The sequence below is a fragment of the Trachypithecus francoisi genome, unplaced genomic scaffold (assembly GCF_009764315.1).
Source record: "Trachypithecus francoisi isolate TF-2019V2 unplaced genomic scaffold, Tfra_2.0 Lachesis_group21, whole genome shotgun sequence".
Taxonomy (NCBI): domain Eukaryota; kingdom Metazoa; phylum Chordata; class Mammalia; order Primates; family Cercopithecidae; genus Trachypithecus; species Trachypithecus francoisi.
The window spans coordinates 16,550,704-16,571,916 of NW_022681467.1; the positions used below are offsets into that span (position 1 = coordinate 16,550,704).

The 21,213-nt window shown below is 39.0% G+C and overlaps 1 long non-coding RNA gene across 1 annotated transcript in view; it reads left to right on the plus strand.

Annotated features, from left to right (window-relative positions):
- Nucleotides 1–21,213, plus strand: part of LOC117068466 — a 191,481-nt gene that overhangs the window by 128,526 nt on the left and 41,742 nt on the right. The window lies entirely within an intron of this gene.

Genomic DNA, 21,213 nt, shown 5'->3' on the forward strand with positions numbered 1-21,213 from the left:
TCATTCTGGCTGGATTTTGAGAAAGCTTCATGGAAGAGGCTAGGAATGGATGGGTTGGATTTTAATAGGTAAACAGGTCAAGACAGAGAGAAGAGAGTTGTTCCAAGCCTTCTCCATCTCAATTCCTAGGGGACTTCTATTTGATGTTAAAGGATGAGACTGCTGCTTCCCTGCTCTCCCCTCCTTCTGCCCTCAGTAGGCCATAAAACCTTCAGTTTCTTTCTATTTTAGTTTCTCCAATACCCAATGGGGGAAACTACACCATCTTTCTGATGCAAACAGACTAAGCCAGTTCCAAGTCAAACTGTAAATTAGGCATATCAGTTAGAAATTTATTTAATTTTAGATATCGCATTAGATATCACCCATCTAATAGGGGCTTAACCAAAATGGACACTAATTTTAGCTCTAAGAGAAAGAAGACTGAGGCATTTGTTATTGGTGGTTTAGCTAACTCCGCAACGTCATCAAAGATCCATGCATTTTCCATTTTCCTACTCTGCCTGCCTTAAGCTGTTGATTTTTCAATATCATGCTGCTCCCCTCCTGGCTGCACCTTGACTGCATTAGGTTCAGGCATCATGACTGCCTTCAAGGCAGGAAGAAGGGAGAAGAGCAGTAACAAAAGTCTGCTCTTTTCATGATGGCAAAAGTTTTCCCAGGAGTCCCCTAAAAAAAAATAAAAGAAAAGAAAAAGAAAAAGAAAAAACACGTATCACTGGCTAGAAATGCATCATATGGCCACCCTAGCTGTAAAAAATCCTAGGAACTTGAGTATTTCACTCCTTAGATTCTATAATTATACAAAACAAGGAAAAAGGGCCAGGGAATGGCTACAATGAAGGCTACAAATTCTGCCTTGTTTTACAGGAAACTTTACTTGCTATGGTTAAGACACTCAGAGCATCTCTCTGTCTTAGCTGAATAACTGGTGTATTAGTCAACTGTTACCTCGACCATACTGCACAACAAACCACCCCAAATCTCAGTGGCATTTAATGGTAAACATTGATGATCACACTCACAGACTTGCTGATTGGCCAAGATGCCTCTGTTCCATATGTCTCACATTCTTCTAGAATAGAAGAATAAGGTGGCAGAAACACAAGAGGAGTGAGCAGAAAGGGATAGCACTTCTTTGGGTGTAGGCTCAGAACAGTACATCCTCACTCTTTCCCATATGTCACTGGCCAATCAAGCCACATGGGGCAAAGCACACTTTCTAGTGGAAGGAACTGGAGAGTTCTTGGGCAAGGACATGGGTATGGGGAAGAGTGAGGAATGGGGAACATTCCCACACCCAGCTGAGTAATCTAGTACATTACCTACAGGACAGTGCTAGAATGTTAATGTGTTTCCCTCCAGGTAGCAAATGTCCCTGTACCAGGTAAGGGCCTACTTGAGGCAATGCCAGATCGAAGAACTGACCCTAGGGCTGTAATTTTAGACTAATCTTTTTGGAAAGGCAGAGCATGTGGTCCCTTGAATTACCTTTTATAAGTGGCTTTTTCCTTTTATTTATTGAATGTATCCAACAATAAAGGGACTCTAAGACTTGGCTTCTCACTATATATCAATTTGGCATTTTCAGGAGCAGGCAATTCCTATTCTCAGTCTTCTTATGTGTCTGGGAGTTTTTACGTCCTAAGTAGGGACTGAATTCTGCCTTCCCCAGCAGTGGGGTCCAGAGATGTGACCTTCATATCACAAGGAGTATTCTTCCAGCCAAACTTCATTTGCTATAATTACTATCCTACATGACTTAATGAAACCAAATTGTGACAATAAGAATAGAATAGGGATGGAAACAATTCCTCATGATACTTGTAATGCCCAGATTGTTCCTTGATGCCATTACATTAGGCAGAGCTTCCTTGACAGGAGGACTGCATTGGTGTTAATTTAATTACATTCTAATGCAGGCTCACAGAAATTACAATACAGATGAGCTGCATTAAAGGACATCCGTGTGTCTTAAAAAGTGTCTATGTCCTTTCCTTTGAAAATGAGTCTCACTCATTTAGTAAACATTTACAGTAGGTTCTCATCTCTCTGGAGGCCACCTTGATGGGAAGAAGCCTAGATGAATTCATTTGAGAAGTCAATGAATCTTCTTTTCTGAGAAAAATGTATAATACCACACTTTGGCGTACTTATTTTGTGTTTTTTTTATCCCTTGTCATCTGCCAGACTTTATTGCAAGCACTTCACAAATAAGAACAAATAAAATAGGAACGGCAATAGGACCTACCTCATACATTTATAAAAGATTAAATATAATCATCATTATCTTAATATATAAGATTAAATGTAATCTTTATTATAAATGTAGGAGGTAGGTCCTATTATCATTTCCGTTTTATAGACGGAAAATCTGAATCACGGGGAGATTAAACAACTTTTTCAAGGTTAGGTAGCTTTAAAAAGGTATGAATTCCCATGTGACTGACTAATGGAGAAAGGAGATTAGGTGCTTGGTAGATGATATAGTTTTCTTCATGAGACATCTAAAGTCTGAATAAATTGGTTTGGGGGAACTGACTAGCCTCCTCATTGTCAAAAGTCTTGATTTGACACACAAGAAATTTTTCCTGCCCAGCATCCATTCCCTCTTCTCCTAGCTATGGCAACCTGATTTTCCCTTGGAAAAACAAGACACTCTGCCTTTTCTAATTCATGGGGTTGAGTGGTCAGATCCAACCCTCCATCTCCAAGGCTGGGAAATTTACCAGGCCTGGGAATTACTTGAGGAATGAGCATGAGATCCATGCCCAGAGCAGGGAGCATCAGCCCAGGACATTGGCTGGGGCTTTTCAGAAAGAATTACTCTCTTTTTGGTAGAGGTGTTAAGAATAGGACATAGGCTGGGGTAGCTGGTGGCCATCTTTTTACTATGGCGAAACTCTGATTGGAATTAAAGCAACACAAGGACATTGAAGCTGAGAGATTAAGAAAATAAATTTGTGATGACATTATTTGATCTTCTGGATTTAGCTATGCCTGAGCTTCTCACTACAGAGCATGTGGATGTTTTATTTACTTGAATTGATAGAGTACTTCCATTGTCAAAGCCAGTTTGAATCAAGTTTCTGTCATTTGTAAACAAGAGCCCAGAAACTTCTGCCAATATCCTCCCATTCTTTCATAGGACTTCTCCCCTTTTCTAACCTTCTTCACTTCCTTATTGACACCACTGACAAGAACACAAGGGCTTCTCATTTAAAGGCTTCAGACTAAACATTATGAAGAAAAAAATGGGTCACATAGAAAATTAACACAACAAATTTCTGAAAGTGAAACAAATCTCACACATTTTTTTTGAGGCAGAGTCTTGCTCTGTCATCACCAGGCTGGAGTGCAGTGGTACGATCTCGGCTCACTGCAACCTCCACCTCCCGTGTTCAAGCAATCCCACTGCCTCAGTCTCCTGAGTAGATGGGCCTACAGGTGCATTCCACCATGCCAGACTAATTTTTTTTTTTTTTTGTATTTTATTAGAGACAGAGTTTCACCATGTTGGCTAGGATGGTCTCAATCTCCTGACCTCTTGATCCGCCCACCTCGGCCTCCCGAAGTGCTGGGATCACAGGGGTGAACCACCATGCCCGGCCGGCTGCTATGATTAAAGAACTGAATTTCTAATTTTATTTCATTGTAATTAAAAATTAAAATGAAAAAGCTGCGATTCAGTTATTGGAAACTTTTTAATGTATGCTTAGAATCACTTGAGTATGTGACTCTTACTTGTCAATTATAAATTTCATAACATGTAAATACAGATTAATTATTTCTGATAAATTTTACTATCTAAATTAAGATATGGTATAAGTATAAATCACACATCGGATTTCAAGAATAGATTTGAAAAAGCAAAATATTTTGTTAATTTTTGTATTGGTTACATGTTGAAATAATATTTTTGCTATATCAAGTTAAATAAGATAGATTCTTACCAATAATTTCATATGTTTCCTTTAACTTCTTTGAACATGGTTCATGCTATATTTCCATTGGATATTGTTGGTCTATAGTTTCTATCTAAGCCATGATTTGAAGTATTCTGGAGGGTGTTTGTGTTTACCACACCTAAGATCATGTGTGGTCTTTTATTCTGAAAGCATTGAGGGTTTGAGCCTTTATTCTGGAAACACATTGAAGAAATGTGTCAGTAAATTTACATTAGTCTTCCTTATAAAAGTCTAAACAATCTAACTAAACAGTTTTTATTATTTTTTGTGTCATTAATTGATGTTTGAACAATCTTTTTGCTTGTTGTCTTGACCTATGTGGTGCTTTTCTAGCTCAAGTGTACAAAACCTGAGTTTCTGAAAAATAAAGAAAAGTCATTGTATTTAGTGCAAAATATATGTTATGGATTGTTTCCAGAAATCTTTCCATATTGCATTTTTGTTGCTATTTTGTCCATTTTTTTTTCTCACACATGTCTGATATTTTTGTTGAAATAATCTGGCAACTCTGGAAAGAACTCCATTTTGCTTCATTCCCCGCCCCCCTTTCCAGAAGCCAAGACTCTTCCTTCCAGCATCCCTTCTTCCCATTCAGAAACCTAGAGATACAGTTTCAGCAGAATGGTAAATGAGGGTGAGTGTCTACCCATGTACCCAAGACTCAATGGACCTCCCAACTGGAGGAGTCCAGTCCCAGTGGGCCCCATGCTGTGTGAGGTAACACATTCAGTTTCCAAGGATTAGAATGTGGACATCTTTGGGGAGAAGGCCATTATGCTGCCTACCACAATAATTAACAGCAGGAAGGCATCCTATATCTGTAAACTAAAGGCTCTTGTTAACCTCTTCTCCATCCAGCATGCTCTTTTGCTGGGAAGACAATTTTTAGTCAAGTTCAGATTCACAGCAGTGAGGCTTTATCTTCTGATTATGCATAGCCAAGCAGAAAATTTGCTGTACATTTTTACAATAGAAGACAATGATAAATTTACATATTCATTAGATGGTTTTCATCAGGATAGCCAGGCAAATCTCAGATTAAAGTCATGAGAGAGCATTCTTCTAGATTTTCCTTAATGAAGGGACAGACATCATTTACTCTGATTGTTGCTTTGCTATAACAAATCATTTCGGCAGTAATGACAGATTAACACTGTTTTATGAGATAGTGTTTCTTGCACTGGTTACAGTGCTTCCACTGAAAATAGGTCAATTTCTTGTGAACCAGGGCTGAACTTGGTAGGCATCTAGAAACTGGATCTTGGAACTAATTATTAGAAAGTGCTAATGTTTGCTGACCTATGATGAATAAATTTTCCTTGCCAAGTAGATTAATTTCTCCTTAAGGAAAGAGCTAATGAAGTTTAGAAACTTGCAAAGACATCACAAGTAGACATTTGATTAAGCAAGCAAGTTAAAGCAATAACTTGGCACATAACCATGAAAACAGTTCTTGTCAAGTCTCTTCACATTTCATTGAGCAATTGCATCCCTCCAGCAAACATGGGGATGGCACATTAGATGTTCAAGGACTGAAATTATGCAATCAACCGTCAGAAATGATCAAGCTGCCCTTCCAGGTGGTCAGAGGTAACTGGTTTTTCCAATCATCCTCCAAGCATTTGTATGGTTTTGTCTGTTTCATTCCTGAAGGAGTATATTAACAGGTTGAATTTGTTCCAAAATTAAGATGCAAGAAAGGAACATTTCTCTGATTTCATAGATCAAGTTAAATGCTGCTCACCAAAGTTAGCAGAAAGTCTAATAGTTGTTGTTATTGTCATTACTATTATCATTATTGGTTTCTTCCTCTTTTTTGGATTAATGAAAACTAGGACAAATGGGGATGTGGCTTCTAGGCTGCCAAGATATATATTGCCTATCCCAAATTGGACCAGTAAATTGTTGGCAGTTATGTTGTCAGCACTTGCCCTTTCTAGGAGGCGTGGTGGGGTGCAATGAACTTTGCAGATGCCCCCAAGGATGCAGTGCTTGTGTTTTAAACATACCGTCTATTCTTGAAAGGTGCTTCCATGGGAGTGGAGTCCTCTATCCTGCTAGTCTTGAGAAATCCAACCCTGTTAGTGGCCTAGCTTCTCTACCTGTGAGGAGGAAGGTGAAAATTACCTTTTCAACCTTTCCATTAGCATTTATTGAACGCTATCTTAGTTTAGGTCTCCTTAAAAGCAGGCTCGGAGACGAGAATTCAAGTGTAAGTGGTTTATTTGGGAGGTGATCCTAGGAAACACTAACAGGAAACTACAGAAGTGAGACAGGAAGGAAAGGCAGACACAAGGAGGCCATTATCAAGTAAGTCACCACTGTGGGCAGCTGGAGCTCAAGCCCACTGGGGAACTCGGGGAAACAGTGTAGAACACCCAGAGTCGACCTACTGAGAGGTGAAGCCAACTTGACTTCCTGGGTCAAGTGGGGACTTGGAGAACTTTTCTATCTTACAAGAGGATTGTAAAATGCACCAATCAGCACTCTGTAGCTAGGATTGTAAAATGCACCAATCAGTGCTCTGTAGCTAGCAAAAGGGTTATAAAATGCACCAATCTGCACTCTGTAAAAATGCACCAATCAGCAGGATTCTAAAAGTAACCAATCACAGGGAGGAATGAATAAAGGGCACTCTGATAGGACAGAAACGGAACACGGGCGGGGCAAATAAGGGAATAAAAGCTGGCCACCCCAGCCAGCAGTGGCAACCCGCTAGAGTCGCCTTCTGCACTGTGGAAGCTTTGTCCTTTTGCTCTTCACAATAAACCTTGCTACCTGTCACTCTTTGGGTCGGTGTCATCTTTAAGAGCTGTAACACTCACCGTGAAGGTCCGCAGTTCCATTCTTGAAGTCAGCAAGACCATGAACCCACCCGAAGGAACCAACTTCGGACACACTATAGAGGGTTGAGAGGGCTGGGTTACATCCACCAGCTCCTGAAATGAGTGCTGCCAGCAATTAATTTTCCCAACTATCCAGTCTACTATGCCCAAGGCCAGACAGGCTTCCTACTGCTTGGGAAAAAGCCCTCTGGCAAAGAGATACAGATCCTGGCAGTTGGAAGTGGAATAAGCTCATGCTGGAGTGGTAAGGCCCAAGGGGCAGTAGTACAAAAGGTTTCTTATCCAGCCTATGATTAAGGCACTGACACAGGTGTTGTAGAAAAGTTTTATCTACTTCATTCAGTACATTAGGGAGAAGTAGCTATGTTTTGCTGACTAGGTGCTCAGAATTGTGCCAAATGATGTAGGTGAAACAGAAGAAATACGAAGCATGGTTTCTCCCTGATTTGGAGGAACTTATTCTCTGAGTAAGGAAGACAACCCTGGCGCTACCATGCACCAATGGGTAAATGGACAAAATAAAATGATGATTTAGGCATTAGGAGACAACTGGAATTCTGGGAAAGGCTTCATGGGGAAAGTATGAAATGAAGGATAGTGTGTTCAGAAAAGAGCCAAAGCCTATATAATTTGAGGGACAATGAGAGAGGAGGCCTGGAGGCAAATTTAGTCCAGTACGTTGGTAGACAGTGAGCAAGCCCATGAGAATGGAGTTGATGGGACATGTTCAAGAGGACTGGGAATCTTCACCCTTGGCGGGATAGGGCAGGGGCAACATTGAGAGACTTGAAGGCTAAACAAAGTCTTGGCTTGACATCCTACAGATGTCAATCATTGCCCTGAGTGCACATTTCCTCCTGAAAAAGTCCACTCATGCCCACAGTACTGTCAAAGAAGTGGTTGTGTCATGGCAGATGACCCTGTTTCCACTGTCGAATCTGATTGGGATGGGGCAGGGACTTGACCTTGGATGGGCTCATCAGAGTATGTTTTTTTATTTTATTTTATTTTATTTTTGTCTGGCATTTGGACCTACAGAATTAAGGGACTGGATAAGTTGGTTCTCTGTAGAGCCAGGGCAAGAGTTTATTTTCCTTAGGAAGCCACAGTCATGTGCAAACACATTACATTAAAGTAAAACATCATAGGCAGTATGGGACTATAGCAAAAAAAAAAAAAAAAAAAAAAAAAAAAAAAAAAAGGCGAGTACAAGTACTAAGAGAAACGGGAGAGAGACTATGTGGCCCTAGCAAGTAAAGGTGATTTGCGAATTCCCCAAGCCCATCAAGTACTTCTAGCAATGTAGAGTCTTCTGTAAACTTTCCACTCAAGCTAATTTGAGTGGAAATAGAGGATCCTTCTCTCAGACGACATGGCAGTCATTAATTTGCCTATTGTCTGCTTTGCTTCCAGTGCTGTTTTTTTTTTTTTTTTTGTCCTATTGGTTGATGTCATAGCTGTTGATCTTCATAAGAAACCTCGAGAATTGTGTGCAAGTGGTTTACTAAGGAAGGTTTCACAGAGACGGTAAAGGAATGGGGGAAGTAGGACAGGGATTGGAGTGAAGTGAAGCTGGTGGTGAATTCAGACCACCTCTGTGGAGCCTGCAGGGGGCGCTGCAGTGGAATCTTGCCTCAGGTGTGTGTGCTTTTCTCTTTACCTGGGCAAGGGAACTGGGCGTTTACACCCTTGCTTATTGTCCTGGGGATGTAGAGGTAAATTAGACAAGATCCTTGACCTCAATTCATTTACAGCCTAGTTGCGGGAGACAAGCTTGCAAGCACAGAAACTAGAAACAAGGCTTCTGGGTGGAGGAGGATAAGAAACACTCTACCCAAAGGAGGTTCTCTGCCAAGGGTGAATGATTTAACATCTATATGCCTCTCCCCCACCAAACATGTTAGAATCTCTCAGCAACACAAGCACGGCTCATTTCCTCCCAGGTGCTATTTTCTTATCTCTTCCAGAAAACAGAACTTCCTGAAAAACAACTATTGAAGGAATATGGTAAGAACCTGGCAGGAGCCCAGTTTATACTCAGTAGCTTTGACCTAAGAAACAGAAGAGTAAATATCAAACCCAAGGTCGGTAAGACTTTTGTGTATTTTTTCTTTTTCCTTTAAAGGTATGTTTGCTCTTTTAAGACCTGCGAACTTATTGTTTAAAGTATTTTTGGTGCAAGGGTCAGGCTGCCAGGAAAGCAGTGGGCATCTGCTTGTGGTTCTTGGGGTTTTACCCAATGTCTGCAACCTCTATTTAGTGCAGGAAGAGAGTGCGGTCCAGCATCTACCTGCCAATCAGGAATCTTAAGGGCCCAAACTGATAGAACACTGAGAGCTTTTTTTTTATTATAGGAAATGATATGCCATATGGTATCATTTCACTTTTAAATACATAACCAAGTGCTACCTGCTAGTAAGTTACTATATTAGGAGCTCACAATTAGTAAAATTTGGTATTTCTACATCTGAAATAGCACATTACTGGAGCTTATTGAGAACAGTAATTCAGGATTCTGCGAAAGTCAGCGTCCACTAAATATTTCACAGCACTGCAAAACTTGCACCGCTGCTTCACACAGGAAAACACTATGAATTCCCACAGGGCTTGACCAAGACACTGTGTCAGTGCATCCATAGTGTGATCTCCAGTTTTTAATTACCGCTATTCTTGCTGCTTAATCATCAGTCATTGTTGTCCCAACTCATCTTACTTTACTTTCTCTTATATTTGATTTTCCTTTGTGGAAAAATGCCTTTTGAGTTTGGGACCCCCAGAAGTAGAGAGATGTGGATGTGAGTGCAGGCGATTTGTTTCGGGAGTGATCCCAGGAAACACTAGACAGGAGTGGGGAAATAAGACAGGAAAGGAGGAAAATTACTAAAGGAGTGTGCTAATGTGCAGAATTACTGCTGTGGGTAACTGGGGCTCAGGCCCTTCAGGACTCTAGGGAGACTTTGCAAGACATTCCTACCTAAGAGGTGTCCTACCTAAGAGGTGAGGAGTTGGGATATTTATCCAACATTTCCTGTCTGATGTCTGTTGAGGGTATCAACTCACAGATTCTTCCAGTCTGCCCTGCATGATGAAATATGCTCTTGCAGCCAGAGAAAACCTTCAGGAAGAGCACCAGTACTTGGTGAGAGACTGTCAGTGAGAAGAAGAATCAGAGGAGACTGTAAACGGAATTGGGTGTGCATGGGAGCTCTGACAGCATCTGCTATGGATGCATACTTCCATAAACAGCAGTTAGGGTCCATAGTCTTCTAATCACTTGACTTTGAAACACATGTGTTGCATTTCAATGTGTTATATAAGATCAGATTGCTAATCAAATTGCTAAGTATTCAGAGAAAACTATATGTAAGGATGTGATCTTAAAATTGAAACCTGGATAATGGGAAGAACCCAGCCATATGAACAGTGAGGGGAGAGTGGTCTTAAAGTCTTTCCTGTTGCCCATTTATTTTTTATTTTATTTATTTTTATTCTTTTAGATACAGTCTCGCTCTGTTGTACCCACGCTGGAGTGCAGAGGCACGATCATAGCTCATACGCCTCGAACTCCTGCATTTTGCCTATTTAAATTCTGAGCCTAGAACAAGGAAATTTAAATCCTGGATTGCTTGATTCTTGGCAATCACATTCTCATTCAGAATAAAATTGTTTTTAGCCATCTCCTTCAAAATAAACTTTCAAATTTTCCATTTGATATCATTATAATGTTCACGTTCTCTTGCCTAGTCAGTTTCTCTGTGCCCATCATTCGTGAAATTTCACCATCTCATTTTCCCAAACACTGCTCTGACAGTTTCCTTTTTCCATGCTAGGTTTCTCTAGGCCCCTTCAGAGCTGCATAGAAACTATAGTTCCTTAGATGAAAGAAAACCTTATTTAAGACCCAGAAAATCTCAATCCCCTATGCCAACAGCAGAGAGGACAGTTTGGATACCTGAGCCTTGACTTGCTCAAAACTTTCTAGTTACAAACTTGCCCCCACTGTGTCCAGCATCTCAGGCTAAAGGTAATTCCATATCTCTTAGACACCAGTGTTGAAATTTTTTAGACTCTTAATGTTCTTTTAGTAATTACATGGCATGAAAAAAATCAGATGAGTTTTTGAAGAGATGTCTTCTCCCCAAGACCCTGAGTCACAGATTTTTTTCTTGCTATAGAGTCACTGTCAAAATTGTGAGTCATCCATTTCTTCTTGCCAGTGCAGCACACTCCCAGAGAACACATGGCTTCGCTCCTGAACAAGTTCAGTAAGCAGTGCTGGAGAGAATACTGAAAACGTTAAAGAATTATGAATACAGCTCAGATCTCACTTTTCTGTTTTTTAGATTTTGGAAATTCATTCAGGTGGAAACAGTATTTCTTGCCATCACGTGATGGGGGTGTCCCCCTCTGCCATGTTCCTCGTCCATTCTATCTTCCTCCTTTCCAGTTTCTCTGGACATGTTTGACTTTTGAAAGAGTAATTTTCTCCAACATGTATTTTGAATTATCTTCTCTGTACATAATTATTTTCTATCTCCTAGAAATTCTTCACAATTTTTATTCCTCTAATGGAAGATTTTAATTTTTTATCTACTATTATGGATTATTTTAATCAATCCTTTTTTTGTTGTTTGTTTTGTTAAGGCTTTACCGTGAGTGTAGATACCTGAACTCAGTTTGTAAGTTGATACAAATTTTTAATAGCCCACTATACATGATTTATTTTCGCATATCCAGCAACACAATGTTGGCTTTCAATAAAGGTCGAATGAATAAAATGTTTAAATCATTGCTTTTTAAGAAGTTCTAACCTAGTGAAGTCATAAGCAAACTTGAAAAACGTGTGTTAAAATAATTCTAGGTATCAGGTTTTCTAACCTCGTATCCGAAATCTTGTATCAATTTAGGTGAATTTGTTTACATACTGTTAGGTAGCAAGAAAAACAATTAATACATAAGCATATCTTCACATAGCTGCAACAGAAAAAAAAGAAAACACCCTCAAAACTATAAACCAGTATTTCAATGTATGTACAATTCCTGCTTGATGCATTTCATTACTGATATTCCAGGCTTTTTTATTTTTTTCTTAATACTTCCAATGACCACAAACTCATGATATCCTCATAAGGCGATTTAAAGCAGTTTCGGAAAGTTCCAATCTATTTAGGGGAGAATTTATTTAGGAGTCAAATTATGTATTATGGACTTTTTAAGTGCTGTGCTAAAAAATTTAGATAGGTTTCTGTGTCAGGCACCTTGATTAGGAAAACTGCAAATAAATCACGTTAGCAACCAAAATGGAAAAAGAAAACCATTAATATTGAGCCTCAATGTCCCCTGCTTGCTCTAAATCCCTAATTCCCCATGCAATACATTTGTTTACCTAGCAAATGTGTACCCATTTGAGTACCTGTCTCATTAGAGGACTATAAATGACTGTGATTTAGTAAGTATATTGTTCAGAATAGATTTATTATATCTTCAACTTCTAGCCTTGATAAATCAACATGGCCCAAAGGAATACTTTCCTAGTTCTTTTGCAAAAGTCACGTTACCCAAGGAGAAGTTCTTGAGATGATCACTCTGAGCCATCTGCTCTCCATATGTGACGTAGCATAGGCCCCTGTTCCTGGATTTCAATTACAGTGTCAGAATCTTACCCAGGTTTCTTAAATTGATCCCTTTAGAATAGAATCCAAGATATATAGTTTGCTTTGTTTTTAACCTCTTAAGACTGAAGAGATTATCAAGGCAAGTGTTGAGATATTGTCTTATTAATAATTTGGCAATCATGATCAACATCTGAGGTTAATCCCCAAGCTGCATATAGATAGGAATAGTCTAAACCTCCTTGACTGCTACCTTCATTTAGGCTCTCTCCTTTTCTAATCTGGATGATGACCATTGTTTACTGTTCTCTTTAGCTTCAGCCTTGCCACACGTCTTATGCAACCCCTCCTGCAGCCAGAGTGCTCTTTCTTAAATGCATACATGAATATGTCACTCTGCTGCTTAACTGCTTTGTTGTATTTTGCATACACTTCAGGCTCCTTATTATGGAATACAAATCCTGCAGGCCAACTTCTCCCACCTCATCTCCTGTCACTATCTTTCTATCCTCTAACCTTAAGGAATTACCTTTGATCCTGGACTGCATATGCTCACTGGTGGCTCTCTTCCTCTGTCTTTGGCTGCATCCATTGAGAACTAGCCTTACTGCATAACCCCCAGATAGCTTTTGATTTCCCTGAAACCTTCTCCCCCACCAGACTAGGTTTGTTTTCCATCGCAGTGCCATTGCATGCCGAGCTTATCTCAAATCTTAGCATTAATCACTCTGTATTATAACTGTTTCCTAGTCTACATCCTCCTCAGACCTGGAGCTCTTGGAGAGGACAGGCTAGGTTTTATTTATATTGATAACACCAGAGCGTAACACACTGTTGTTGCTTCATATTGCAAATTCATGATGTGTGTGGGTGCTCGAACTCAAAAGTAAATAAATATTTGGCACTCTGGAAAATGCAATTGCACTGCTAAGGACCATTCTGCAGAATAGACCTTTTGAGTGAACGCTAAAGTAGCTAAGTAATGGCTGCTTTTAGGGGAAGCACTAAAATATGAATAATGACTATCTCTGATGGTTTTTTCCCTGGGTTATGTTTTTGTTTTAATAATTTTTCATATTTCCTTATAAGGAACTATATAGATTACATTTATAATTATACACAAAGATTTAAAAACAGCATACATTATTTTGTGTTCTATTGCACCTTTATGGCAAATGTTTGCAGAATAAAAGGACTAAGGTAAACTCCTCAAGTGGTCAACAGTAATATTTTTCTAGTGTTGGAATTATAAGTGATTATTTTCTTCCTTGTAATTTGCAGGGTTTTCTCTGATATGATTTTGTATTCCTTTTACAAGAAAAAATTCATTTACGTATTAAAAAATTAAATAGATGGTATCATGATTAGTAATTTGAATAATCACATAATCAAACCACCCCTGTCAAGGGATTACTGAATTTAATCAAATCTTACTTATTGTCAAGTCATTTAAGCTGTCATTTTGAGAACACATGGGAAACAACATAAATATTGATGTGTTTTGTTAATGGAGAAAAGTATGACTCTGGCAATTATAAAACTGGAAAATTTGTTTTAGAGCTTTGGGAGTTAAGTGTGACATTGGGCTGGAAGCAGAACCCAAGTCCAGTTATGAATTATGGAGTTGGTTTTTAATGGAATATAACTGTCTATTTTTGCTGCTAAATCTATTAGCCTTTAGTACATAATACACCGGAGATTAAGACCCCATGTATTCAGCAAAAGACTTACTGTGAAGCAGTAAAAATAGATTTAGTTGTAATTTATACAGGTGCATATTTATAGGTAGAGCATGTTTGTAAAAATGGCAGGGAGAGAAAGAAATTGATATTATTTTAGAATGTTTTCTTTTGATTTTCTCCTTTAAACCCAAACATTTTGCATCTGCAATGAATTAAAACTAAACACTTCTTTAATATTTTCAAACAGTTAAGATTTATCTCAATTACATTTGGCAAGAGCTGAGTTAATCCACTGCATATCATTATTTATTGCAAAGAAGATTAGATATGTTTTCAGCCATTATAAGTTAGTTTTGTGAACAAAGTAATGTTCAGTTCTTGGAGGTTCTTGCTATCATATATTATCATAAACCAAAAATAAGATTTACAAACTTGATGACCAATAATTTGCATGTATAATTAAATGTCAGAGTAAATATTTCTAATGATAACTTGAATCATTCAATTCTAGGCTTGAAAATTAAATCCTGAAAACTTTGCAAATGTTAATACTTGGGCAGAGAAATCCAGTAATGCTTACCTGAAACATAGAAACATGTATTTAGTACTACATAGTGTGCCAGATAGTATAGCAATTGCCTAGTGTCTGTTATCCCATTGAGTTCTGATATGGTTTGGATCTGTGTCCCCACCCAAATCTCATGTCAAATTATAATCCCCAATGTTGGAGAAGGGGCCTGGTGGGAGGTGAGAGGATCATGGGGACAGAGTTCTCATGAATGGTTTAGCATCGTCCCCTGCTTGGTACTGTATAGTGAGTGAATTCTCATGAGACGGGTTGTTTAAAAGTCTGTGGCACCTCCCCACCTTCTCTCTTCCTCCCACTCTGGCCATAAAGTGCCTCACTGCCCCTTTGCCTTCCACCATAATTGGAAACTTTCTGAAGTCTCCCCTGAGCCAGAAGATGCTATGCTTCCTGTATAGCCTGCAGAACTGTGAGCCAATTAAACCTCTTTTCTTTATGAATTATCCAGTCTCAAGTATTTTTTATAGCAGTGCAAGAATGGATGAATACAAGTTCTTATCACAAACCTATGAAGTAAGTCTATTAGTGAGGCTGGTCAGCAACCTAAAGTCCCACTTGCTTATAACCCACGACGTCCATTGATGGGCAACTCTGCATCCTACTCCATATCTTCTAGACTGACAGAGCAGCCAGCAGCAGAGGGGAGGATAGCTCAGAGAGCCTCACACCTGCAATCAAAAGCTCCAACCTGGAAACAGCAAGCATCAATTCCATGCATAGCTCATTCGTCAGAACTAGTCACCTGACACCACCTAACTATAAGGGAATGGAGCAGAGAGTGTAATCCTACCATGTGCCCAGAGTGGAGAGAACAGGAAATATTTGGTGAATAGTACTAATCACTACTGTAGTGTGTTCCTATTTTATACACGAGAAAACAGAATCTGAGAGGTCAAACAGCTTGCCAAGTCACACAGCTTGTAAGCAGAAGAGCTAAGATGCTGTTAAAGAACAAAGCATGAATTTAACAAGTTTTTATAGCAAATTCTAAGCGTACTAATTCTGTGTCACTTAGACACAGGAAAATTAGAGATTGAACAGAGACTAGCAGATGTCTCTTGCTCTCACATTTGTGAAATCTGAAATCCTTTGGCTATACTTCAAGCTGCCTACTTGAAAAGCTAGAGACTAAAAATATTGACTTTCTATTATCAGAGCTGAGTCCTTTATACAATTCTTATGGCCCTAGGGGTTCTTGAGGATAATTTATGGATGATACAGAGAAATGTGACTTGTAATCACTTGGGAGATGCTATCAGCAATGTGAAGACCAGTTGAATTTAGAAAGAAATCCACACTCCTTACTCTTCCCTGTGAGTTCCTTGATATCTGGCCCAGTCCTCCTCTTCAACATTGTCCTAAGCTGGCTTCCCCTTGCTACCACCATCTTTGTGTAAGCTTTTCTGGTTTTCTTCCTGCTCTTCAACAACCCAGGCTCTTTCTGGCTTCAGAGTTGTGGCAAGTACTGCCCCCTCATGTGTGGATTGCCTCCCCACACCGCTATAGTTTGAGTATTATGTTGAAATTTTTATATAATGTTTTATTTTTAATTTTTGTGGGTACATGGTAGTCGAATTATGGGGTACATGAGATGTTTAGATACAGGTATGCAATGTGTAATTGCATCATGGAAGATGGGGTATCCATCACCTAAATCATCTGTCTTTTCTGGTATAAACAATCCAATTATAGCTATTTTAAAATGTATAATTAAATTACTATTGACTACAGTCACCCTATTGTGCTACCAAATACCAGGCCTTATTCATTCATTCTAAGTATTGTTTGTACTCACTAACCATTTCTACTCTTTCTCCCATTTCCCCACTACCCTTCCCAGCCTCTGATAACCATCCTTCTACTCTCTATCTCCTTGGGTTCCATTGTTTTAATTTTTAGATCCCACAAATAGATGACAACATGCAATGTTTGTCTTTTTATGCCTGGCTTATTTCACTTAGCATAATGACCTCCAGTTCCATCCATGTTGCTGCAAATGACAGGGTCTCATTCTTTTTTATGGCTGAATAGTATTCCGTTGTGTATAAGTACCACATTTTCTTTATCCATTCATCTCTTGATGGACTCTTAGGTTGCTTCTGAATCTTGGTTATTGTGAACAGAGGTGCAACAAACATGGAATGCAGATATCCCTTCAATATATTGATTTCCTTTACTTTGGGTATATACCCAGCAGTGGGATTGCTGGATCATATGGTAGCTATTTTTTTAGTTTCTTGAGTAACCTCCAAACTGTTCTCCATAGTTCATATTGAAATGTAACTGTCAATGTAATTCTATCAGGCAGTGGGACTTTTAAGAGGTTAGTCATGAGGGCTCTGTCCTTATGAATGGGTTAATGCTGTTATCTTGGCAGTGGATTAGTTATCTTGAGAGTTTGGCCTACTTTCTCTGTCTCGCTTGCTTGTTTGTCCTTCCACCATGTTATGGTGCAACAAGAAGGCCCTCACCAGATGCAGCCCCTTTGACCTTGGACTTCCCAGCCTCCAGAACTATGAACCAAATAAATAACAATTGTTTATAAGTTACACAGTTTGTAGTATTCTGTTATATAGCAGAAAATAGGCTAAAACCCTTTTCCTCCCCCTAATCTGACAGCTTTTACTCATTCTTTAGGTCTCATAGTAGACATTTCTTCAGAGAGGCACTCCCTGACTCGCAAACTAAAACTCCACCCAGTACTTTTCCATGGTAACATGTATCGCAATTTATAATAATATAGCTGTATTTATTTAATTGCTATCGCCCTATTATGGTGGCAGGAACCAAGGGAGCAGTGAGTGCTGCGTGTAGCATTATAAACCAGTGCCAAAGAGGCCAACTGAAAAATAATAGATCCTTAGTATTTATTGAATGAAATAAATAAATGAATGACTTTTAGTCTTTAAGTGAGGATTTCAAGTGAGTTGCTAAAATCTGAATTTGTGTTTCTTTTCTTCTAAGCTTTATCAACAATTCCAATGTTAGCAATAATGAAGTGGAGATGGAAAAACCAGAAACAACTGGAAAAGTTTAGATAAAAGTGAAAACATTTATCCTCTCTATTCTGGTTTTTGTTTTGTTTTCCAAAAGTCCAGAAAGAGTTAACCGCTTTGGACTATTGATTTTTAGAATGAAGTATAAGGGATTTAAGAACATTTTGCTGCATTCGAGATGATTTTTACAAGTAGAAAGGATAATATAGAAAACCACCAAGCCAATTACTGCACTTGAATCGATACATATGTTTTTTTTCTTGTCAGACATTTCTTACCAAATGGTTTAAATAATATCATCTGTTCTTGTTTTTTGTGCATTCCTACTCACACATATCAAATGAAGAAAAGCCAAAGGCTTTATGAAGCACTGGAAAGAATTTCGTTGTCAACCAGTTCATGCTACTGCAATTCTGTGGGTCCATGACACAGAGGAAAATATAAGGCTATATACTGATTTACATCACAGAACACATGGTACATCCAGGAATGAGCACCACAAGAGTAATTTTAATGCTTCAGAACACATTTATCTGCTGATATATGGTCTAGGAATACACTGTTTTTATTCTGCCAATTCTGACTCCCACTATTCCCTCTAAAAATGGAAAAAACTCTTGCAAGGTCATTTGGAAAGAATGCTTAAGACTACTTTCTCTTTGCTTGTTTGCAATCCCTTAACTTCTTAAGATTGATTGGCAATGTTTATGTATCCTGAAGCCTGGGGCGGAGTTAAGATTCAAACAGGAGACTAATGGAGTAAAAGAGCCCCTTTCCTCGTGGGCAGAAATTAAAAGCAGCCATTTAGGTTACTTGTAGACCTGGGATGGCTACAAACAGCCATGTTCCCAGTGGCAAAAGGGAAAGCTAATAGTCAGACAGAAAGAAAATAGAAACCATTCTAAAGAACAGAGGCAGGAATTCAGGAGTATAAGAGTCAGGGATGAATTAGTATAAAAGAAACTCTCCACATAAAGAGGCACTAAGAAAGTACATATATGATTTTCAGTTGTGCACAAGTTTTAAAATAATTCAAGTTTGTATTATATTATAATCCCATCAATGTGGCCAGAAAATATGGGGTATATTTTGGCATGTTCAGTCATGACAGTTATGGTGTCAAATAATTAAATATTATTCAAATAATTGCACAGGTGAAGATACAGTTGCAACTGTGGTAAGTGCTGTGAAGGAAGGTGCATTGTGATCCATGAATGTATATAGGAAGAGAATTTAACTTGGTGAGGAAGGTGAGGAAGGCTGCCCTAACAAAGAGACGATTTCTCTGAGATGAAAAAGGAATGGAAAATTAAGTAGATGAGGGGTTGGGGAAGAGGAGGGAGAATTAATTCCTGGACAAGAAGGATACAGTTTATGCAAAAACTTAATGGAAGGTGGGAGCATGTACATAAAATAAAATAACAGACTGTCTACAGCAGAGTGTTTAAAGGCCTGATCTGGGGGAGGAGTAAGTGTACTCAGACCACTCAGGGTATCACAGGCCATGTTCACGTACATCATCTTATATTATTAAGAAAAACAATAATTTTGGAAGTATTTTAATTAGATGGTCGGTAGAGTACTGAAATAATCACTTTTCATCCTTGAAAAGATTTCTCTGGCATCAATGTATAGAGAGACTGCAGGAGAGAAGGAGATAAAAAGAAAAGATCAGACTATTTCTTACTAGTTTTCTGGGTAAGATGATAAGGTAGACTACGGTGGTTTGGGTGGAGATAGTAGGAGGAAGAGTCACAAGAATTTATGAGATTAAACGGAGTTGAATTGGGGTGGATGGGTGCTTGGCAAAGCAAGTCATTGTGATATCTGGGAGTTTGGCTTTCATAGCAGAATGGTTGGTGGTTCCTTTACTGAACTAGAAAACACTCAAAGTAAACTAGACTTAAGGATGGGCAGTGGAGGTCTAAAGTTTGATTTGGGAATTGTTGAGTTTCAGGAGCGTTTGTAAATTCAAGAACTGATGTCAAGTATAATTAGATATGCTTCTGTGGGCTTAGATGAAATAACTGAACTTAAGACACAAATGTGGGAGTCATTCCAAGGAGAGAGTGCAAATGAGCTTGCCTAGGGAGAGCTCATAGTGTGAGATGAAGGCTTGGAACTGAGTCTTGAGAAATTCCGACATTTAATGGTCAGGAAGAGGTTGTAGTAGCCATTTTTTTGGTTTGTTTTCTTCTCTTTCTCTTTCCTTTCTTCCCCTCTTTTTTCTTCTTTTTCTTCCTTCCTTCCTGTCTCCTTTTTCCTTCCTTCCTTCCTTTCCTTCCTTCCTCCCTCTTTTCTTTTCTTTCTTTTCCTTTCTTTCTCTCTCTTTCCTTCTCTTTCTCTCTCTTTCCTTTTCTTTCTTTCTCTTCTCTTTCTTTCTCTTTCCTTCCCTTTCTTTCTCTTTCTCTCCCCTTTCTTTCTCTTTCTCTTTCCTTCTCTTTCTTTCTTTCCTTCTTCCTTCCTTCCTCCCTCCCTCCCTCCCTTCCTTCCTTCCTTCCTCCTTCCTTCCTTCCTTCCTTCCTTCCTTTCCCCCTTCCCCTTCCCTTCCCTTTTCTTTCTGCCTTTCCAGCATCTCTAACTCTTTTTTTGCAGAATAATAATACCTACATTTTCTTGGGAGCCTACACCTATACAAGTAGCAATCTGTGTGTTTTGGGTAGAGTGACTCATTCCCTGAGTCATGGGCTGACAAATGATTCGGCCAATCAGAATATTGTATCCTGTGGTATAATGACTGGTGTGAAGAAAGACCCTTGACTCAAGCCTGACCATTGAGAGTGGAATCAGGGTTTTCACAGGACCAGTTGGGAAAGAGTACCTCTTTTCACTTGGAGTTCTAGGATGTAACCCTGGAGCTTCTGGTGGACATCTTTGCTACATTCTGGCTAAGGCTGGAGCTCACACAGACTAAAGCTAAGTAGAGAGAGTAAGGGAGCTAGACAGTGAGAATGTCAGCAAGCACAGGAGAGAGAAACGGTTTTCAGGGAAGACATTTTGCCTCCAGTCTTGCTCAGTTCACCCCTTGAAATTCTGTATTAAGAATTCTCTTTTTCTAAGTCTTAATAATTCTCTTATTACTGTCCACTGGTGTTGAGAGTCCTGATGCAAAAAGGATGGCTACAAAGGATGTTGAGAAGCACCAGGAAATCATGGTGTTGCTAAAGTCAAGAAAATTTCTAGAATGAGGGAGGAATCAGCAGAATCAAATGGTAATCAATCATTTTCCAAATCCATATGGTTGTCTTACAAATCTCTCCAGGATCTGCCTTTGGCCTCTTTTCCCTGACCATTTTTTATTTATTACTTGTCATGTTGCTTTTATTTCACTTGCTAGAATGGGTCTGCACTGCAAAATGCTGCTACTTCTACTCGATTCCTCTCTTCCCTCAGGGTCAACTTAATTCCTCACTCATTCTTTAGAGTTCAGCTAAAATACCGTTTCATTAGCGAAAATTTCCCCAATTCTGTAGCACCACTATAAATTCATATGTTGTATAAGGTAGGGTTACCTTGCAGCTAT